Source organism: Cherax quadricarinatus, chromosome 8 (assembly GCF_038502225.1).
Source record: "Cherax quadricarinatus isolate ZL_2023a chromosome 8, ASM3850222v1, whole genome shotgun sequence".
Classification (NCBI taxonomy): Eukaryota; Metazoa; Arthropoda; class Malacostraca; order Decapoda; family Parastacidae; genus Cherax; species Cherax quadricarinatus.
In genome coordinates this window covers 11,116,555-11,136,565 of record NC_091299.1, presented here as the reverse complement: position 1 = coordinate 11,136,565, position 20,011 = coordinate 11,116,555, and the positions used below count along the sequence as shown (strand labels likewise).

Genomic DNA, 20,011 nt, shown 5'->3' with positions numbered 1-20,011 from the left:
TGTGCTACATGTGAAGTTTGTGGCCAAGATTACAGTTATACCTCGCACAGTACAATTTTGAACAGTACAGGTTTTGCTATACATAATACGGTTTATAAACTAAATTGGGAAATGTTTAATGAGTGCGTGGGGTTTTTTGAACCAAGTGACAGAAAACTTGTGGTTGTGGATCTAAATGCTAAAGTGGGTAAAAATGTTGTGGAGGGAGTAGTAGGCAAATTTGGGGTGTGGGGGGGGGTAAGTACAAATTTAGTTTAATTTCTACATATAGTTTAATTACAGGCTCCCGCCTTTAATTAAACTATATGTAGAAAGAGGTTTGGCAAAAAGTAATACGTACATATTTTATGAAAAAGAGGATAAGTATACATGATATAGCACATAATGAAAGTAGTGTGTTAAATTATGTATTTGGTGGATAAAAGGTTGATGGGTAGGCTTCAGGATTTGCATGTTTATAGAGGGACAACAGATACATTGGATGACTCACGAAATCGTAATGACACGATTGCAAACAAACCATACCACGGGCGGGGATAGAACCCGCGATCAGAGTCTCAAAACTCCAGACCGTTGCGTTAGCCACTGGGCCAGCTACCCACAATAAGATTCGTCCAACTAGGTATATTTCTACACCATAGGAAGGTTAGCATAGGCACCACTGTGACCACAAATGCAAATTTTTACAGACGAATCTCCAGCTAGCGTGGCTGTGACAAACTTTAGCTCAAGTCCCCTCAAAGCCGTTAATATGACTCACGAAATCGTAATGACACGATTGCAAACAAACCATACCACGGGCAGGGATAGAACCAGCGATCAGAGAGCCTCAAAACTCCAGACCGTTGCGTTAGCCACTGGACCAGCTAGCCACAGTAAGATTCGTCCAACTAGGTATATTTCTACACCATAGGAAGGTTAGCATAGGCACCACTGTGACCACAAATGCAAATTTTTACAGAGATTCGTCTGTAAAAACTTGCATTTGTGGTCACAGTGGTGCCTATGCTAACTTTCCTATGGTGTAGAAATATACCTAGTTGGACAAATCTTATTGTGGCTAGCTGGTCCAGTGGCTAACGCGACGGTCTGGAGTTTTGAGACTCTCTGATTGCGGGTTCTATCCCCGCCCGTGGTATGGCTTGTATACATTGGATCATTACAGCCTCTCGTCACTTAACGATGGGGTTAGGTCCCTAAGAGTAGGTCGGTAAGTGAATTGGTCGCTGAGCGAGGAGCATACTATACTGGTAGTGCATTTGTATCAACCAACTTAAGATATTTTTCTAATATCACCTTTGCACCATCTATAAAATTTCTGGTATATGTTCAAATGTTTATACAGTAGTTTACTGTATATGTACAGTGGTACCTCGGGATACAAACAGCTCAAAACTCAAACAATTATGCAAGTGTATTTATGTAAGTGCTTTTGTAAGTGTATTTTTGGGGGTCTGAAACGGATCAATCTAATTTACATTACGTGTATTCCTTATGGGAAAAAATTCATTCGGTATCGGAACTCGAACAGCCTTCTGGAATTAATTAAGTTCATATCTCAAGCTACCACTGTACTGTAATAAACAGAACAGAGGAAATCAGCTCTTATGTACATTATTTATGTTTGCATACTGGTTGGAGAGCTGGTCGTAAGTCCGAGTGGTCGGTAAATGAGTATTTTGCTAAATGAGGAGAGACTGTATTTAGTTGTAGCTACAGTTAAAGTATGAGGTAGATGGTGCAGAAGGAAAATGGCAACAGCAAGTAAGAGAGAAATGAAAGTTTATAAACTAAAGGAGGAAAAGTTAGGGTGAGATATAAGCAACTATTCACAGAAAGGTGGGCTAGTGCAAGTATGGGTAGTGGGGGAGTTGAAGAGGGGTGGTATAGTTTTAAAAATGCAGTGTTAGAATGTGGGGCAGAAGTTTGTGGGTGCAGGAGGAAAGAAGTGTGATTGGTGGAATGATCTGTCTTTGAAATACTCATTTGTGCTTAATTGTCATTTGTTTACTGTAATTTTTACCACTGAATATATCATTGCTTAGTTAATCTTAGGTTAATTTTAAGCCTGCCCATAATGCTCTGCATACAAGGGGCTTTTGCCATGTACACTTAACCACTGTATTTCTTTGTACATCTATGTATCATGTCCAAATTAATAATAAATAAATGAATGATGAGGTAAAGGGTGCGAAAAAAGAGAAAACGGTCACTTATGAGGTTTTTTACAAAGCAGAAGTGATATAAGGGCGGAGAATATGGAGAGAACTTATTATTATATTATTATTATAATCAAAGAAAGCACTAAATTGAATATGGAGAGTAAAAGAAAGGTGAAAAGAGTGGTGAGAGAGTGCAAAAGGAGAGCAAATGTTAGAGTGGGAGAGGCATTGTCTACAAATTTTGCTGAGAATAAGAAAAAATTTTGGAGCGAGATAAACAAGTTAACAAAGCCTAGGAAATGGATGGATTTGTCAGTTAAAAACAGGGTAGGGGAGTTAGTAGATGGAGAGCTGGAGGTATTGGGAAGATGGTGGGAATATCTTGAGGAACTTTTAAATGTCGATGAAGAAAGGGAGGCAGTAATTTCATTCACTGGCCAGGGAGGTATAGCATCTTTCAGGAGCGAAGAAGAGCAGGAAACAAGTGTGGGGAAGGGGCATGAGGCATGTAGAATGAAAGGGGGTAAAACAGTTAGAAATGTTGGGATCATGGCAGAAATGTTAAAAGCAAGGGGGGAATAGTGCTGGAGTGGTTGGTATTTTTGTTTAATAAATGTATGAAAGAAGGGAAGGTACCTAGGTACTGGCAGAGAGCATATATAGTTCCTTTATATAAAGTGAAAGGGGACAAAAGAGACTAGAAATTATAGGGGAATAAGTTTACTGAGTATACCAGGTAAAGTGTATGGTAGGATTATTTATTGAAAGAATTAGAGGTAAGACAGAGAACAGGACTGCAGATGAACAAGGAGACTTGAGAATGGGTAGGGGATGTGTAGATAAAGTATTTACATTGAAGCATGTATGTGAACAGTATTTAGATAAAGGTAGAGAAGTTTTCATTGCATTTATGGATTTAGAAAAGGCATATGATAGAGTGAATAGGGGAGCAATGTGGCAGATGTTGCAAGTATATGGAATAGGTAGTAAGTTACTAAATGCTGTAAAGTGTTTTTATGAGGATAGTGAGGCTCAGGTTAGGGTATGTAGGAGAGAGAGGGTGATTATTTCCCAGTAAAAGTAGGTTTTAGACAGGGATGTATAATGTCACCATGGCTGTTTAACATATTTATAGATTGGGTGGTAAAAGAAGTACATGCTAGGGTGTTGGGGAGAGGGGTGGAATTAAATTATTGTACAAAATACAATTGTACAAAATTATTGTACAAAATGGGAGTTGACATAGTTACTTTTTGTTGATGATACTGTGCTTCTGGGAGATTCTAAGGAAAAGTTGCAAAGGTTAGAGGATGAATTTGGGAGGGTATGTATAGAAAGTTCAAAGTGAACACAGATAAGAGTAAGGTGATGAGGGTATTAAACAATGTAGATAAAGAAAAATTGGATATCACATTGGAGGGAGTATGAAAGAAGTGAATGTGTTCAGATATTTGGGAATAGATTTGTCAGCAGATGGGTTTATAAAGGATGAGGTTAACCAAAGAATTGATGAAGGAAAAAAGGCAAGTGGTGCGTTGAGGTGTCTGTGGAGACAAAAAACGTTATCCACGGAGGCAAACAAGAGAATGTACGAAGAGTATAGTGGTACTAATACTCTTATGTATATGGGTGTGATGCATGGGTTGTAAATGCTGCAGCAAGGAGGAGGCTGAAGGCTGTGGAGATGTTGTGTCTAAGGGCAATGTGTGGTGTAAATACGTACAGCCTCTCCTCACTTAACAATAGAGTTCCGTTCCTAATACCACGTCGGTAAATGAATTCGTTTGTAAGTGAGGAGCATACTATAAAGATAATGGGTTTGTGTCAACTATCTTTAATATAGTTTTAATGTCATCTTTGCACCATTTATAATATTTCTGGTATACAGTGGACCCCCGCTTTATGATCAGCTCCCAATGCGACCAATTATGTAAGTGTATTTATGTACGTGCATTTGTATGTGTATGTTTGGGGGTCTGAAATGGTCTAATCTAATTCACAATATTCCTTATGGGAACAAATTCGTTCAGTAATGGCACCTGAACATACTTCTGGAATGAAATAATATCGTAAGCCGGGGGTTCACTGTATTTGTATATGCTTCTAAAGTGTTGTGTTCTGAGCACCTCTGCAAAAACAGTGATTATGTGTGAGTGAGGTGAAAGTGTTGAATGATGATGAAAGTATTTTCTTTTTGGGGATTTTCTTTCTTTTTTGGGTCACCCTGCCTCGGTGGGAGACGGCCGACTTGTTAAAAAACAAAAACAAAAAATTTTTGTAAATGTTTATACAGTAGTGTACTGTATATTGTAATAAACAGGATAGAGAAAATCAGCTCTAATATGCATTATTTAGGTATGCATACTAGTCAGAGACCCCAGTGTAAGTCCAAGTCATTGGTAAATGAGTACGTCGCTAAGTGAGGAGTGGCTGTATTATGCAGAGAATTCGAAGTGCAGAAATTAGGAGGAGGTGTGGGGTTACTAAAAGTATTAGTCAGAGGACTGAAGAGGGGTTGATGAGGTGGTTTGGTCATTCAGAGAGAATGGAACAAAGTAGAATGACTTGGAGAGTGTATAAATCTGTGAAAAGGTTGGATGGTGGGGGTTAAAGGAAGTTTTTATGGGCAAGGGGCTTGAATTTCTAGCAAACATTCATGAACGTGTTAGACAGGAGTGAATGGAGATGAATGGTTTTTGGGACCTGATGAGCTGTGAGTGTAAGCAGGGTAATATTTTGTGAAGGGATTCAGGGAAACCAATTAGCCAGACTCAAGTCCTGGAAATGGGAAGTACAATGCCTGCTCTTTAACCTTTTCAGGGTTTCGGCCGTACTAGTACGGCTTACGCCCCAGGGTTTTTGATGTACCAGTACGCCTAAATTCTAGCACCCTCAAATCTAGTGAGAGAAAGCTGGTAGGCCTACATATGAAAGAACGGGTTTATGTGGTCAGTGTGCGCAGTATAAAAAAAATCCTGCAGCATACAGTGTGTAATGAGAAAAAAAAAACTTTGACCGTGTTTTTGGATTAAAACAGCGACTTTGCACTGCATTTTCGTATGGTATTTATGGTTGTATTCTAGTTTTCCTGGTCTCATTTTATAGAATGGAAGACATATTACAGAAATTGAGATGATTTTGACTGGTTTTACAATGAAGAGTACCTTGAAATTGAGCTCAAAGTAGCAGAAATGTTCGACTTTTACCAAAGTTCAAAAGTAAACAAAACATGCCAAGAGTCCAATACACGTCAACTGGTGAGTCTAATATTCTTTCACAAGTGCGCTGATATTATTTATACCATTTCTACACTAATGTAGTAGTCTGCATAACAGTAAATCTCTATTTTTTGTAAGAATAAAAATTCAAAGTGGAAAACCAAAGAAATATAAGAGGGGCCTGGGGATGTGACTAATGAACAGAGAGCTTGTTATTTTAGTGCCAGGAATGTCTTTCTTGTTTATTCTGGACCCTATTCGGAAATTGGCATCATTTCAAGTTTGTGTGAAATTGGCAAAATTGCTAAATTCTGACCAATTTATTGGATAGTTGAGATCGGTAAATGGGTGGTTTCTTGTACTCATTCAATAGAAAAAACGGAGTTCTAGTGAAATAGTTATGATTTTCGTCGACTAGTACACTGGAATTGGCCGAAAATAGAGCTCAAAGTGGGCAAAATCGCCGATGCATAAATATCGTCAAGACTGCTAACTTCGCGAGAGCATAATTCCGTTGGTTTTCCATCAAATTTTATACTTTTAGTGTCATTATGATCAGGAAAAGATTCTCTATCTTTTCACAAGAAATTTTTTTTTTTAAATTTTGGCGACCCTGGGAACAAGTCTCGGAGAGGGCCTGGCGACCCTGAAAGGGTTACAGGAGGGGTTTGGGATATTGGCAGTTTGGAGGGACATCTAAACTGTTGTATCTGAGTACCTCTGCAAAGACAGTGATTATGTATGAGTGATGGTGAAAGTGTTGAATGATGATGAAACTTTTGTCTTTCTTTTTGGGTCACCCTGCCTCGGTGGGAAACTGCCGAAGTGTTAAAAAAAAAATTATTTAACTGCATTACACAGCGATATTGGAATGGTGATATGTACCGGACTAGCACGATGCCAACATCAGTATTACTTCAGACTCCAAGCAGTGAAGCTATGTAATCTTATATGGTACAGATGTATGCACAATTTTTCTTTATTATATAAAATACTAGTACCCCTTTTATATGCAAATACATATGATTAGAAAGAGGAAAATGCAATGATGCTGAGCGTTCTAGTAAACATGAAAAAAAAACTAGAAATTATTAAACATGAAGATGGTGCATGGTATGCTAAAATAGCACGTGACAAGAAAATGAATTATCAGTATGCGTGCTTATAAGGAATGAAGATAAAATAAGAATATACATGGAATGGCTACAGCATCTTATATACAGCAGGACCCCCATATCCGCTGGGGATATGTTTCAAGACCTTCCGTGGATACCCAAAACTGCGGATAGTGGAGAATTAGCAGCTTTTTACTGATGGGAAGCACTTCAGGGCTTTTCTTATGCTTTGAAGAACTGCCATCATCACCATTTTTGCACTTTAGTGCCATTATTACGCTAAGTTAAGGGTTATTTTTGGACCACAGTAACCGGTGGATAACTGAAACCATGGAAACTGGACCCACAGATACGGCAGTCCTACCATACATCAAAAATGATAGTTAAAAATCATAGTTTTGAAATGGATAACATGGAATGTCTTTTAATGTTATGGATCGAAGACTGCAGCCATAAAAGAATTCCATCAAGTTAGATGATGATTCAAGCTAAAGCAACAAGTCTCTATTTACTGTTAAAAAAACAAAATGGCAATAAAGGGGAAAGTTTTCTGGCAAGTAGTGGTTGGTTTTACAACTTTAAAAAGCATATGGGATTCCATAATGTTCAAATTATTGGTCAAAGTGCCAGTGCAGACAATGAGGCAGCCGCAAGATTTCTTAATGATCTAGACAAATTATTGAAGAAGATATCTACAAAGATGAGCAAACTTTTAAAGTAGATGAGATGGGTTTACTTTGGCAGATGATGCCATCATGCACTTATCTGGCCAAAAAAAAAAAAAATCATCACACCCAGGATATAAAGTCTCCAAAGACCATTTAATACTTTCATTAGGTGGGCATGCATCTGGTGACTTAAAGCCTATGCTGGTGTACAGAGCAGAAAATCCAAGGGCTCTTTAATTCTATTCAAAAAATGCTCTTCCCATTTTTATTATTTTATTATTAATATAATAAAAGCCTGTGCAATGAGACAACTATCTGACGATTGGTTTCCGAATTGTTTTGCCCTGCAGTTGAACATTATTGCAAAGATAATGACATGGATTTAAAATTTTTATTACATTACTGGACAATGCACCAGGTCATTCTACTTCTCTTTCTAACTTGAATGAAAATGTCAATTTAATTTTCCTGCCACTGAATACGACAAAATTATTGCAGCCAATGAATTCACACTGGACGAACTGTTAATGTTAATTGCGAAAGTACTGTAGATGCTTGTGACTTCATAATAAACGTGGATGCAAACAGGTAGGCATTACAAAAAGATATTCAGTGCTATAAAGATATGTATGCTAATAAAAAGAAGAAAAAACTGTGCAAACTACGTTGTACAACTATTTTTCAAAAAAAAAAAAAAAAATTTTTCTTTACCATATATATAGAACAGTGTTTATTTACAACTGTAATAAAAATATTTAGTACTATTTTTTTGTTTTTATCAAGAGTTGTGCGTGCATTGTATGCATTGATCTGAACTAAGCAAACGGCTAAATATTTTTGTAATTCAATGCATCTAAACGCATTGTTGGAACACATTACACTAAAACACAATAAATATACTTTGATCAGTACAGTATTTAATGGTACCATATTTTTTGATATGCATTAACCGTGACTCACAAAATCGTATTGACACGATTGCAAACAAACCATACCACGGGCGGGGATAGAACCCGCGATCAGAGAGTCTCAAAACTCCAGACCGTCGCGTTAGCCACTGGGCCAGCTAGCCACAATAAGATTCATCCAACTAGATATATTTCTACACCATAGGAAGGTTAGCATAGAGTTTGTCACGGCCACACTAGCTGAAGATTTGTCTGTAAAAACTTGCTCTTGTGGTCACAGTGGTGCCTATGCTAACCTTCCTATGAGGTAGAAATATATGTAGTTGAATGCATCTTATTGTGGCTAGCTGACCAAGTGGCTAATGCAATGGTCTGGAGTTTTGAGACTCTGTGATCACGGGTTCTATCCCCGCCTGTGGTATGGTTTGTTTGCAATCGTGTCATTACGATTTCATGAGTCATGTTGACGGCTTTGAGGGGACTTGAGCAAGAGTTCGTCACGGCCACGCTAGCTGGAGATTCGTCTGTAAAAACTTGCATTTGTGGTCACAGTGGTGCCTATGATAATTTTCCTATGGTGTAGAAATATATGTAGTTGGATGCATCTTATTGTGGCTAGCTGACCAAGTGGCTAACGCGATGGTCTGGAGTTTTGAGACTCTCTGATCACGGGTTCTATCCCCGCCCATGGTATGGTTTGCATGCAAGGTATTGGTGTACTGTTTTTCATAACAGGTGAAATCACTATATGTAATAAGAATTAGACAATGTGCAATGGTAAACTTGTTACGTGTGAAACACATGTCCAAGACTTTTTTGTAATAATTTATAATATAATTTTTACCTATTTTATTTATAATCTAAGTCTAGTATATTATACACAGTTGCTGTGCCTACATATTTTTTTTTTTTGGCCAATATTTCTTGAGAGTGAAAAGAGAGACTGCTGGTAGATCAGGGTCTGATCAACCAGGCTGTTAGTTCTGGCAGCAAACAAACTGACATACAAACCTCAGACCAGCTACTCAGGGACTGACTTTAGGTGCCTGTCCAGTGCCTTCTTGAAGACACTCTTGTGTCCATGGTTCAATCCCCAGCAAGGGTGGAAACATTGGGCGTGCTTTCTTGCACCTGTTATCTTGTTCATCTAACAAGCAAGTAGGTACCTGGGTGTTAGTCGACTGGTGTGGGTCACATCCTGGGGAGCAAGATTTAAGGACCCCAATGGAAATAAAACAGACAGTCCTCGATGACACATTGACTTTCTTGGGTTATCCTGGGTGGCTAACCCTCTGGGTTAAAAATCTGATCAAATTTTAATTTAACCCTCTGAATTATACATTTGATAACCCCACCTGGAGTCTACCTGGAGGTTATTCCGGGGATCAACGCCCCCGCGGCCCGGTTCACAACCAGGCCTCCCAGTGGATCAGGGCCTGATCAACCAGGCTGTTACTGCTAGCCACACAGTCCAATGTACGAACCACAGCCCATCTGATCCGGCACTGACTTTAGGTATCTGTCCAGCTCCCTCTTGAAGGCAGCCAGGGGTCTATTGGTAATTCCCCTAATGCTTGGTGGGAGGCTGTTGAACAGTCTTGGGCCCTGGACACTTATGGTGTACCAATGGCACCCCTACTTTTAATTGGTATTTTGCATTGCCTGCCCAGTCTTTTACTTTCGTAGGGAGTGATTTCTGTGTGCAGATTCGGGACCATTCCTTCCAGGATTTTCCAAGTGTAGATTATGATATATCTCTCTCTCTCCTGCATTTCAACGAGTATAAGTGCTTCCAAGTGTTCCAAGTAGTTCAGGTGTTTGATAGAACACTATCTTTTAATTTCTGTGCTAAACATTTGCAGTAATTATGGTGATCCAACCCTTGGATCACCATAAGCTTGGTGATAATTTATTCCTAAAAATATCCAATGTTAGGCTGGTTTTGTTAGGACACTTTTATGTTGTGCAAACACAAGAAACATTATCTAACCTAATGAAACCAACCCAAAATAACACAATGAACTCAACCTTACACCGTCAGGGGAGACACGAGACTGGAGCGCCATTGTCTACATTCATCTTTATTTAGGTTCAATGTGATTGGTCAAAAGTGTCTATATTAAGGGTTGATTAGCCCTAACATATTGCACATTCTAAAATAAACATATTATATTTGCTATCATTGCAGAATATACCAATCTGCACAAGAAATAACAATTTGTGTATTATTATTACACTCATGGGGGGAGCACTAAACTCACAGGGTTATCCTAGGTAACTTACACATTAAAGTATGTATGATAATTGTGTTTGTGTACCTCTAAGTAAGTTTATTTAGGTATACTTACACAAATTATCATACATAGTAACATATGTATAAATTACCCAGGATAACCCAAAAAAAATTAGACAGTGACTTATTTCCATTAGGGTCCTTGATAACCACTGAAGTCCTTGAATAAACATATTATACTGTACCTGAGGGAATGGAAGGCATTCAGGTGAACTAGATTCAAGGAACTGAAGCACAGCTCCAATCAACAGATCAAAAGCCCCTCACCAGCAACAACTTATACAGGGTAACACACATCATATTCCAATTAAAAAAAAAAAAAAATTGGTTTCTCAAAAGTATTGGATGTCCATACTGGTCAAACACTCCGCATAATATTCACACAATATCCCAATATTACATGCATGTTAGTGTCAAAAATCTTCTCGATACAATGTTAGTGAAAAAAAAAAAATCCGGACCCCAATGGAAATAAGTCACGTTTGTCTGACTTTTTTTTTTGAGGGGGGGGGAGTTATCCTAGGCAACCTACACATATGCTGCTATATATACTAATTCATATAACTGTATTTATGTGTACCTGTAACTGAATAAACTTACTAAGAAAATGAAGTCACATTGCTTGACCCACCCGGGTGGTCCCCCGGCCTAAAACCCTCATAAAGTACTAATTTATATACCTGTAACACCAGCCAGTCGTCAACAACACTCAAAAAAAAGTTATCATATGTCACAAGTGTGGAAGTTAAACACAAAATACTCACTTTAAGAGTATAAAGAGAGAGGACAAATCTCACTTGAATCTCCTGTCTTGTTTACACCGCCACACTCAACCAATGGTTCTCTTACTCAATACATTTATATATATTTTTCTAATTCTTCTGATTTTTTAAGTATTTATGATGTATGAATGAAGAATTAATAGTAGTCATACGTGTGTGTGTTACTTGGTGGGATTTTTGTGGGGGTGGTTAATTAAAATTTGTGCAACCACATTATTCTGGCTACACTTGTTGTAGTAGTAATAGTAGTTGTAGTAGTAGCTGCAGTAATAGTTGTAGTTGTAGCTGCAGTAATAGTTGTAGTTGTAGCTACAGTATTAGTTGTAGTAGTAGCTGCAGTAATAGTTGTAGCTGCAGTAATCGTTGTAGTTGTAGCTGCAGTAATAGTTGTACCTGTAGCTACAGTAATAGTTGTAGCTGCAGTAATGGTTGTAGTTGTAGCTGCAGTAATAGTTGTAGTTGTAGCTGCAGTAACAGTTGTAGTTGTAGCTACAGTAATAGTTGTAGCTGCAGTAATAGTTGTAGTTGTAGCTGCAGTAATAGTTGTAGTTGTAACTGCAGTAATAGTTGTAGTTGTAGCTGCAGTAATAGTTGTAGCTACAGTATTAGTTGTAGTAGTAGCTGCAGTAATAGTTGTAGCTGTAGCTGCAGTAATAGTTGTAGTTGTAGCTGCAGTAATAGTTGTAGCTGTAGCTGCAGTAATAGTTGTAGTTGTAGCTGCAGTAATAGTTGTAGCTGCAGTAATAGTTGTAGTTGTAGCTGCAGTAATAGTTGTAGTTGTAGCTGCAGTAATAGTTGTAGTTGTAGCTGCAGTAATAATTGTAGCTGTAGCTGCAGTAATAATTGTAGTTGTAGCTGCAGTAATAGTTGTAGTTGTAGCTGCAGTAATAGTTGTAGTTGTAGCTGCAGTAATAATTGTAGTTGTAGCTGCAGTAATAGTTGTAGTTGTAGCTGCAGTAATAGTTGTAGCTGTAGCTACAGTATTAGTTGTAGTAGTAGCTGCAGTAATAGTTGTAGTTGTAGCTGCAGTAATAGTTGTAGCTGCAGTAATAGTTGTAGTTGTAGCCACAGTAATAGTTGTAGCTGCAGTAATAGTTGTAGTTGTAGCTGCAGTAATAGTTGTAGTTGTAGCTGCAGTAATAATTGTAGTTGTAACTGCAGTAATAGTTGTAGTTGTAGCTGCAGTAATAGTTGTAGCTGTAGCTACAGTATTAGTTGTAGTTGTAGCTGCAGTAATAGTTGTAGTTGTAGCTGCAGTAATAGTTGTAGTTGTAGCTGCAGTAATAATTGTAGTTGTAGCTGCAGTAATAGTTGTAGTTGTAGCTGCAGTAATAGTTGTAGCTGTAACTACAGTATTAGTTGTAGTAGTAGCTGCAGTAATAGTTGTGGCTGTAGCTGCAGTAATAGTTGTAGCTGTAGCTACAGTATTAGTTGTAGTAGTAGCAGTAATAGTTGTAGTTGTAGCTGCAGTAATAGTTGTAGTTGTAGCTGCAGTAATAGTTGTAGTTGTAGCTGCAGTAATAGTTGTAGTTGTAGCCACAGTAATAGTTGTAGTTGTAGCTGCAGTAATAGTTGTAGTTGTAGCTGCAGTAACAGTTGTAGTTGTAGCTGCAGTAATAGTTGTAGTTGTAGCTGCAGTAATAATTGTAGTTGTAGCTGCAGTAATAGTTGTAGTTGTAGCTGCAGTAATAGTTGTAGCTGTAGCTACAGTATTAGTTGTAGTTGTAGCTGCAGTAATAGTTGTAGTTGTAGCTGCAGTAATAGTTGTAGTTGTAGCTGCAGTAATAGTTGTAGTTGTAGCTGCAGTAATAATTGTAGTTGTAGCTGCAGTAATAGTTGTAGTTGTAGCTGCAGTAATAGTTGTAGCTGTAACTACAGTATTAGTTGTAGTAGTAGCTGCAGTAATAGTTGTAGCTGTAGCTGCAGTAATAGTTGTAGCTGTAGCTACAGTATCAGTTGTAGTAGCTGCAGTAATAGTTGTAGCTACAGTAACAGTTGTCGTAGTAGCTGCAGTAATAGTTGTAGCTGCAGTAACAGTTGTAGTAGTAGCTGCAGTAATAGTTGTAGCTGCAGTAACAGTAGTAGTAGTAGCTGCAGTAATAGTTGTATCTGCAGTAACAGTTGTCGTAGTAGCTGCAGTAATAGTTGTAGCTACAGTAACAGTTGTCGTAGTAGCTGCAGTAATAGTTGTAGCTGTAGTAACAGTTGTAGTAGTAGCTGCAGTAATAGCTGTAGTTGTAGCTGCAGTAACAGTTGTAGTAGTAGCTGCAGTAATAGTTGTAGCTGCAGTAACAGTTGTAGTAGTAGCTGCAGTAATAGTTGTAGCTGCAGTAACAGTTGTAGCTATAGTAACAGTAGTAGTTATAGCTATAGTAATAGCAGTACTTGTAGCTGTAAGTAAGTTTATTCAGGTATACATAAATACAGTTACAAAGAATTATCATACATAGCAGTATGTGTATAGAGAACCTGGGATAACCCAAAAAAAGTCAGTGACTTATTTCCATTGGTGTTCTTTTACCTTATTATTATAATATAAACCTGGAGTTTACCTAGAGAGAGTTCCGGGGGTAAACGCCCCCGCGGCCCGGTCTGTGACCAGGCCTCCTGGTGGATCAAAGCCTGATCAACCAGGCTGTTACTGCTGGCTGCCCGCAATCCAACGTACGAGCCACAGCCCGGCTGGTCAGGTACCGACTTTAGGTGCTTGTCCAGTGCCAGCTTGAAGACTGTCAGGGGTCTATTGGTGATCCCGCTTATGTATGCTGGGAGGCAGATGAACAGTCTCGGGCCCCTGACACTTATTGTATTGTCTCTTAACGTGCTAGTGACACCCTTGCTTTTCATTGGGGGGATGTTGCATCGTCTGCCAAGTTTTTTGCTTTCGTTGCGAGTGATTTTCGTGTGCAAGTTCGGTACTAGTCCCTCTAGGATTTTCCAGGTGTACATAATCATGTATCTCTCCCGCCTGCATTCCAGGGAATACAGGTTCAGGAACTTCAAGCGCTCCCAGTAATTGAGGTGTTTTATCTCCGTTATGCGCGCTGTGAAGGTTCTCTGTACATTTTCTAGGTCAGCAATTTCACCTGCCTTGAATGGTGCCTGGAGTTTACCTGGAGAGAGTTCCGGGGGTCAACGGCCCCGCGGCCCGGTCTGTGACCAGGCCATTGCTGTTAGTGTGCAGCAATATTCCAGCCTAGATAGAACAAGCGACCTGAAGAGTGTCATCATGGGCTTGGCCCCCCTAGTTTTGAAGGTTCTCATTATCCATCCTGTCATTTTTCTAGCAGCTGCGATTGATATAATGTTATGGTCCTTGAAGGTGAGATTCTCCGACATGATCACTCCCAGGTCTTTGACGTTGGTTTTTTGCTCTATTTTGTGGCCGGAATTTGTTTTGTACTCTGATGAAATTTTAATTTCCTCGTGTTTACCATATCTGAGTAATTGAAATTTCTCATCGTTGAACTTCATATTGTTTTCTGCAGTGTGGAAAAATTGCATTTATCTGAATGTAACTCATTATGTACATAACAGTAAATGATAACAAAGATAATTATTATTTATCAATTACATAGACAAGTAGGGATTTGAGACACCTAGGTCGCAAAAAATGTCCCCCTTCGATACCTACACCTGTCATATCCACAAGTTGCTCTAGACCTATTAATTACAAATGAAAGATGCATCAACAAGAATTCTGGTAAATATATAAGTTTGTGGACTGTATATTAAAATTAAAAAATGATTATAGATACACATACACATAACAGAAGGAGAATATCTTAAAATCACTCACCAATTTGACTGGAGAACAAGGTGTATCATACTCAGAAAACCTCACTGTCTAAATTTATGAAAATACTGAACAGAATTATAACACAAATCTAGATAGCTTACCTGAGGTCCCTGGAGCTGTCTTGTCCAGTCGTCTGATATCTCAATTTATGCAGGAATGCACATCCAACAATTTCGTCTCCTGTTTGAGAGGTGTCAGCCCAATTTTACCTCTAGAGCACGAAAATTCTTCCCAATATTCATTAACATTTGTGTCCAACTCAAACAACAATGGCGAGTCTCTCCTGCGCAGGTGCAGGGTTTCCCATTTTCTATAACATAATTTTTATTAAATGCAATATAGGCCATCTATTTACCTATAAATTACCGTATTTCCGGAAAAATACAGTATTTTCCACATGCAGCCCATCGAAAGATTTGGTTGATGTCCGCCTGGAGCCTTGCAGTGTCTGCAATGGAAGACACTAGTTTTTTTTTTTTAGTTTAATATGTTTATTATGCACCCCATACCCATCCTGTGGGAGGTAGTCAAAAGATTACAGAGGTACATAATTGGTCCAGGGACTGGACTCCAAAGTTTTGATAGCTGAGCAAGTTACAAAGGTAATGAACTAGATCTGGTCATAATCATGACAAGACACTGTCATGCAGATTCGGGTGTCATCTGCAAAGGAAGACACGGTGCTGTGGCTGACATCCTTGTCTATGTCAGACATGAGGATGAGGAACAAGATGGGAGCGAGTACTGTGCATTGTGGAACAGAGCTTTTCACCGTAGCCGCCTCGGACTTTACTCTGTTGACTACTGCTCTTTGTGTTCTGTTTGTGAGGAAATTATAGATCCATCTACCAACTTTTCCTGTTAATCCTTTAGCACGCATTTTGTGCGCTATTACGCCATGGGCACACTTGTCGAAGGCTTTTGCAAAGTCTGTATATATTACATCTGCATTCTTTTTGTCTTCTAGTGCATCTAGGACCTTGTCGTAGTGATCCAATAGTTGAGACAGACAGGAGCGACCTGTTCTAAACCCATGTTGCCCTGGGTTGTGTAATTGATGGGTTTCTAGATGGGTGGCGATCTTGCTTCTTAGGACCCTTTCAAAGATTTTTATGATATGGGATGTTAGTGCTATCGGTCTGTAGTTCTTTGCTGTTGCTTTACTGCCCCCTTTGTGGAGTGGGGCTATGTCTGTTGTGTTTAGTAACTGTGGGACAACCCCCGTGTCCATGATCCCTCTCCATAGGATGGAAAAGGCTCGTGATAGGGGCTTCTTGCAGTTCTTGATGAACACGGAGTTCCATGAGTCTGGCCCTGGGGCAGAGTGCATGGGCATGTCATTTATCGCCTGTTCGAAGTCATTTGGCATCAGGATAACATCGAATAGGCTTGTGTTAACCAAATTTTGTGGCTCTCTCATAAAAAATTCATTTTGATCTTCGACTCTCTGGTTAGCGGCTTGCTAAAAACTGAGTCATACTGGGACTTGAGTAGCTCACTCATTTCCTTGCTGTCATCTGTGTAGGACCCATCTTGTTTAAGTAGGGGCCCAATACTGGACGTTGTTCTCGACTTCGATTTGGCATAGGAGAAGAAATACTTTGGGTTTCTTTCGATTTCATTTATGGCTTTTAGTTCTTCCCGCGATTCCTGACACCTATAAGATTCCTTTAGCTTAAGTTCGATGCTTGCTATTTCTCTGACCAGTGTCTCCCTACGCATTTCAGATATATTGACCTCTTTTAGCCGCTCTGTTATTCTTTTCTGTCGCCTGTAAAGGGAGCGCCTGTCTCTTTCTATTTTACATCTACTCCTCCTTTTTCTTTGAGGAATAAGCCTTGTGCATACATCGAGTGCCACCAAGTTAATCTGTTCTAGGCATAAGTTGGGGTCTGTGTTGCTTAGTATATCTTCCCAGCTTATATCGGTTAGGACTTGGTTTACTTGGTCCCACTTTATGTTTTTGTTATTGAAGTTGAATTTGGTGAATGCTCCCTCGTGACTAATCTCATTATGTCGGTCTGGGGCTCAACGCATACATGTCTGAACCTCAATTATGTTGTGATCTGAGTATATTGTTTTTGATATGGTGACATTTCTTATCAGATCATCATTGTTAGTGAAGATGAGGTCTAGTGTATTCTCCAGTCTAGTAGGCTCTATTATTTGCTGGTTTAAATTGAATTTTGTGCAGAGATTTAAAAGCTCGTGTGAGTGTGAGTTTTCATCAGAGCTGCCTCCTGGTGTTATTACTGCAACAATATTATTTGCTATATTCCTCCATTTTAGGTGCCTTAAGTTGAAATCCCCCAGGAGCAAGATGTTGGGTGCAGGAGCTGGAAGATTTTCCAGACAGTGGTCAATTTTTAACAGCTGTTCCTGGAATTGCTGGGATGTTGCATCCGGAGGCTTGTACACTACCACAATGACTAGGTTTTGGTTCTCGACCTTTACTGCTAAAACTTCCACTACATCATTTGAGGCAGTACTTGTTTACCTGGAGTTTACCTGGAGAGAGTTCCGGGGGTCAACGCCCCCGCGGCCCGGTCTGTGACCAGGCCTCCTGATGAATCAGAGCCTGATCAACCAGGCTGTTACTGCTGGCTGCACGCAAACCAACGCACGAGCCACTGCCCGGCTGGTCAGGTACCGACTTTAGGTGCTTGTCCAATGCCAGCTTGAAGACTGTCAGGGGTCTATTGGTAATCCCCCTAATGTATGCTGGGAGGCAGTTGAACAGTCTTGGGCCCCTGACACTTATTGTATGGTCTCTTAACGTGCTAGTGACACCCCTGCTTTTCATTGGGGGGATGTTGCATCGTCTGCCAAGTCTTTTGCTTTCGTTGTGAGTGATTTTCGTGTGCAAGTTTGGTACTAGTCCCTCTAGGAATTTCCAGGTGTATATGATCATGTATCTCTCCCGCCTGCATTCCAGGGAATACAGGTTCAGGAACTTCAAGCGCTCCCAGTAATTGAGGTGTTTTATCTCCGTTATGCGCGCTGTGAAGGTTCTCTGTACATATTCTTGGTCAGCAATTTCACCTGCCTTGAAAGGTGCTGTTAGTGTGCAGCAATATTCCAGCCTAGATAGAACAAGTGACCTGAAGCGTGTCATCATGGGCTTGGCATCCTTCAAAACGAGGGATGCCAAGCCCATGATGACACTCTTCAGGTCACTTGTTCTATCTAGGCTGGAATATTGCTACACACTAACAGCACCTTTCAAGGCAGGTGAAATTGCTGACCTAGAAAATGTACAGAGAACCTTCACGGCTCGCATAACGGAGATAAAACACCTCAATTACTGGGAGCGCTTGAGGTTCCTGAACCTGTATTCCCTGGAACGCAGGCGGGAGAGATACATGATTATATACACCTGGAAAATCCTAGAGGGACTAGTACCGAACTTGCACACGAAAATCACTCACTACGAAAGCATTGTAAACTATGCATGGAAATAGACTCCTTATAACATGTCAGTCACACATTGTTTTTCAAATTTGAATTTGAATTTGAAAAACAACAGATATAGCTCTCGCTTCACACAGTGATTGTCCGGGTTCGATCCCCGGCAAAGGGGTGGAAACGTTGGACGTGTTACCTTTTACCGGTTGTCTATGTTCACCCATCAGTAAAGTGGGTACCTGGGTGTTAATGGACTGGTGTGGGTCGCATCCTGGGACAAAACTGACTTAATTTGCCCGAAATGCTCTGCATAACAAGCGGCTTTCTATATAATAGTATGTTTGTCATTTATGTCAGCTTGGCCTGTATACCTTGTACATGTACTTGCAGAAATAAAGATATTATTATTATTATTATTATTATTATTATTATTATTATTATTATTATTATTATTATTATTACTATTATTATTATTAGTAGTAGTAGTAGTATTAGCACTAAAGTCCAACATCATAAAATATTGAATACCCATAACCGCACCTCCCAGGGCAGTATGGGGTTTAGAGCAGGTCGCTCCTGCCTTTCACCCCTCAAGGGAGGTTCCTTGACGTTGGTGAGGGGCTCTTGATCTAGGGAATTGGATGTGCTCCGGTTCCCTGAATTGAACCTGAATACCTTCCATCCCCCCACATGCGCTGTATTATCCTACGGGTTTAGTGCTCCCCATGATTATAATTATAAAAAAAAAAAATCCTGCCTTTCACAGCTACTGGATCACTATGACATGGTCTTGGATGCCCTGGAGAACACTCGGTATGTAGATGTAGTATAAACAAACTTTGCGAAAGCCTTTGACAAGTACGATCATGGTGTAATAGCACACAATATGTGTGATAAAGGAATAACAGGAAAAGTTGGTAGATGGAACTATAACTTCCTACTTTTCGTTTAATTAATATGTTTATTATGCACCCCATACCCATCCTGTGGGCGGCAGTCAAAAGATTACAGAGGTACATAATTGGTCCAAGGACTGGACCCCAAAGTTTTGATAGCTGAGCAAGTTACAAAGGTAATGACCTAGATCTGGTCACAATCGTGACCAAGTTACAAAGGTAATGAGCTCCAGGTAGAGCTGGTCACAATTATGACAAGTTTCAAAGGTAATGAATCATAAACACGTTAATAAATGTTTACAATCATGGCTCGTACGTTGGACTGCGTGCGGCCAGCAGTAACAGCCTAGTTGATCAGGCCCTGATCCATCGGGAGGCCTGGTCATGGACCGGGCCGCGGGGGCGTTGATCCCCGGAATAACCTCCAGGTAACAAACAGTGTAGGGAATTCATGCATTGCCAACAGACGCTGCTAGGTGCCTGTCCCTCATCGGCAGAACAGCCAGACAGCCATTGCAAACAGCAGCAAAAAAAAAAAAAAAAAAAAAACGAGTAATAGTTAGCAAAGTAAAGTCAGAGAGCAGCGGCTATAGTGAAAAGCTCTGTTCCACAAGGTACAGTACTCACTCCCATCCTGTTTCCTCATCCTCCTGTGTGACATAGACAGAGATGTAAGCCACCGTACCGTGTTCTCATTTGCTGATGATACCAGAATTTGCATGACAGTGTCATCCATCGAAGACACTGCAGATCTGCAAGCGGACA

The 20,011-nt window shown here is 39.8% G+C and overlaps 1 protein-coding gene across 3 annotated transcripts in view; it reads right to left on the bottom strand.

Moving 5' to 3' along the window:
* LOC128685418 (nuclear pore complex protein Nup93-like) overlaps positions 1 to 11,283 on the bottom strand; it is a 301,160-nt gene extending 289,877 nt beyond the window's left edge. The window contains exon 1 of one of the 3 annotated variants that reach the window (XM_070082868.1): positions 11,129 to 11,283. The gene's annotated coding sequence lies outside the window, so the exon portion shown is untranslated. Of the gene's footprint in view, positions 1 to 10,964; positions 11,012 to 11,044; positions 11,063 to 11,128 lie in introns of those variants that run through there. The other 2 variants (XM_070082870.1, XM_070082869.1) reach the window with 2 other exon arrangements.
* Between the last annotated feature and the right edge of the window lie 8,728 nt (positions 11,284 to 20,011).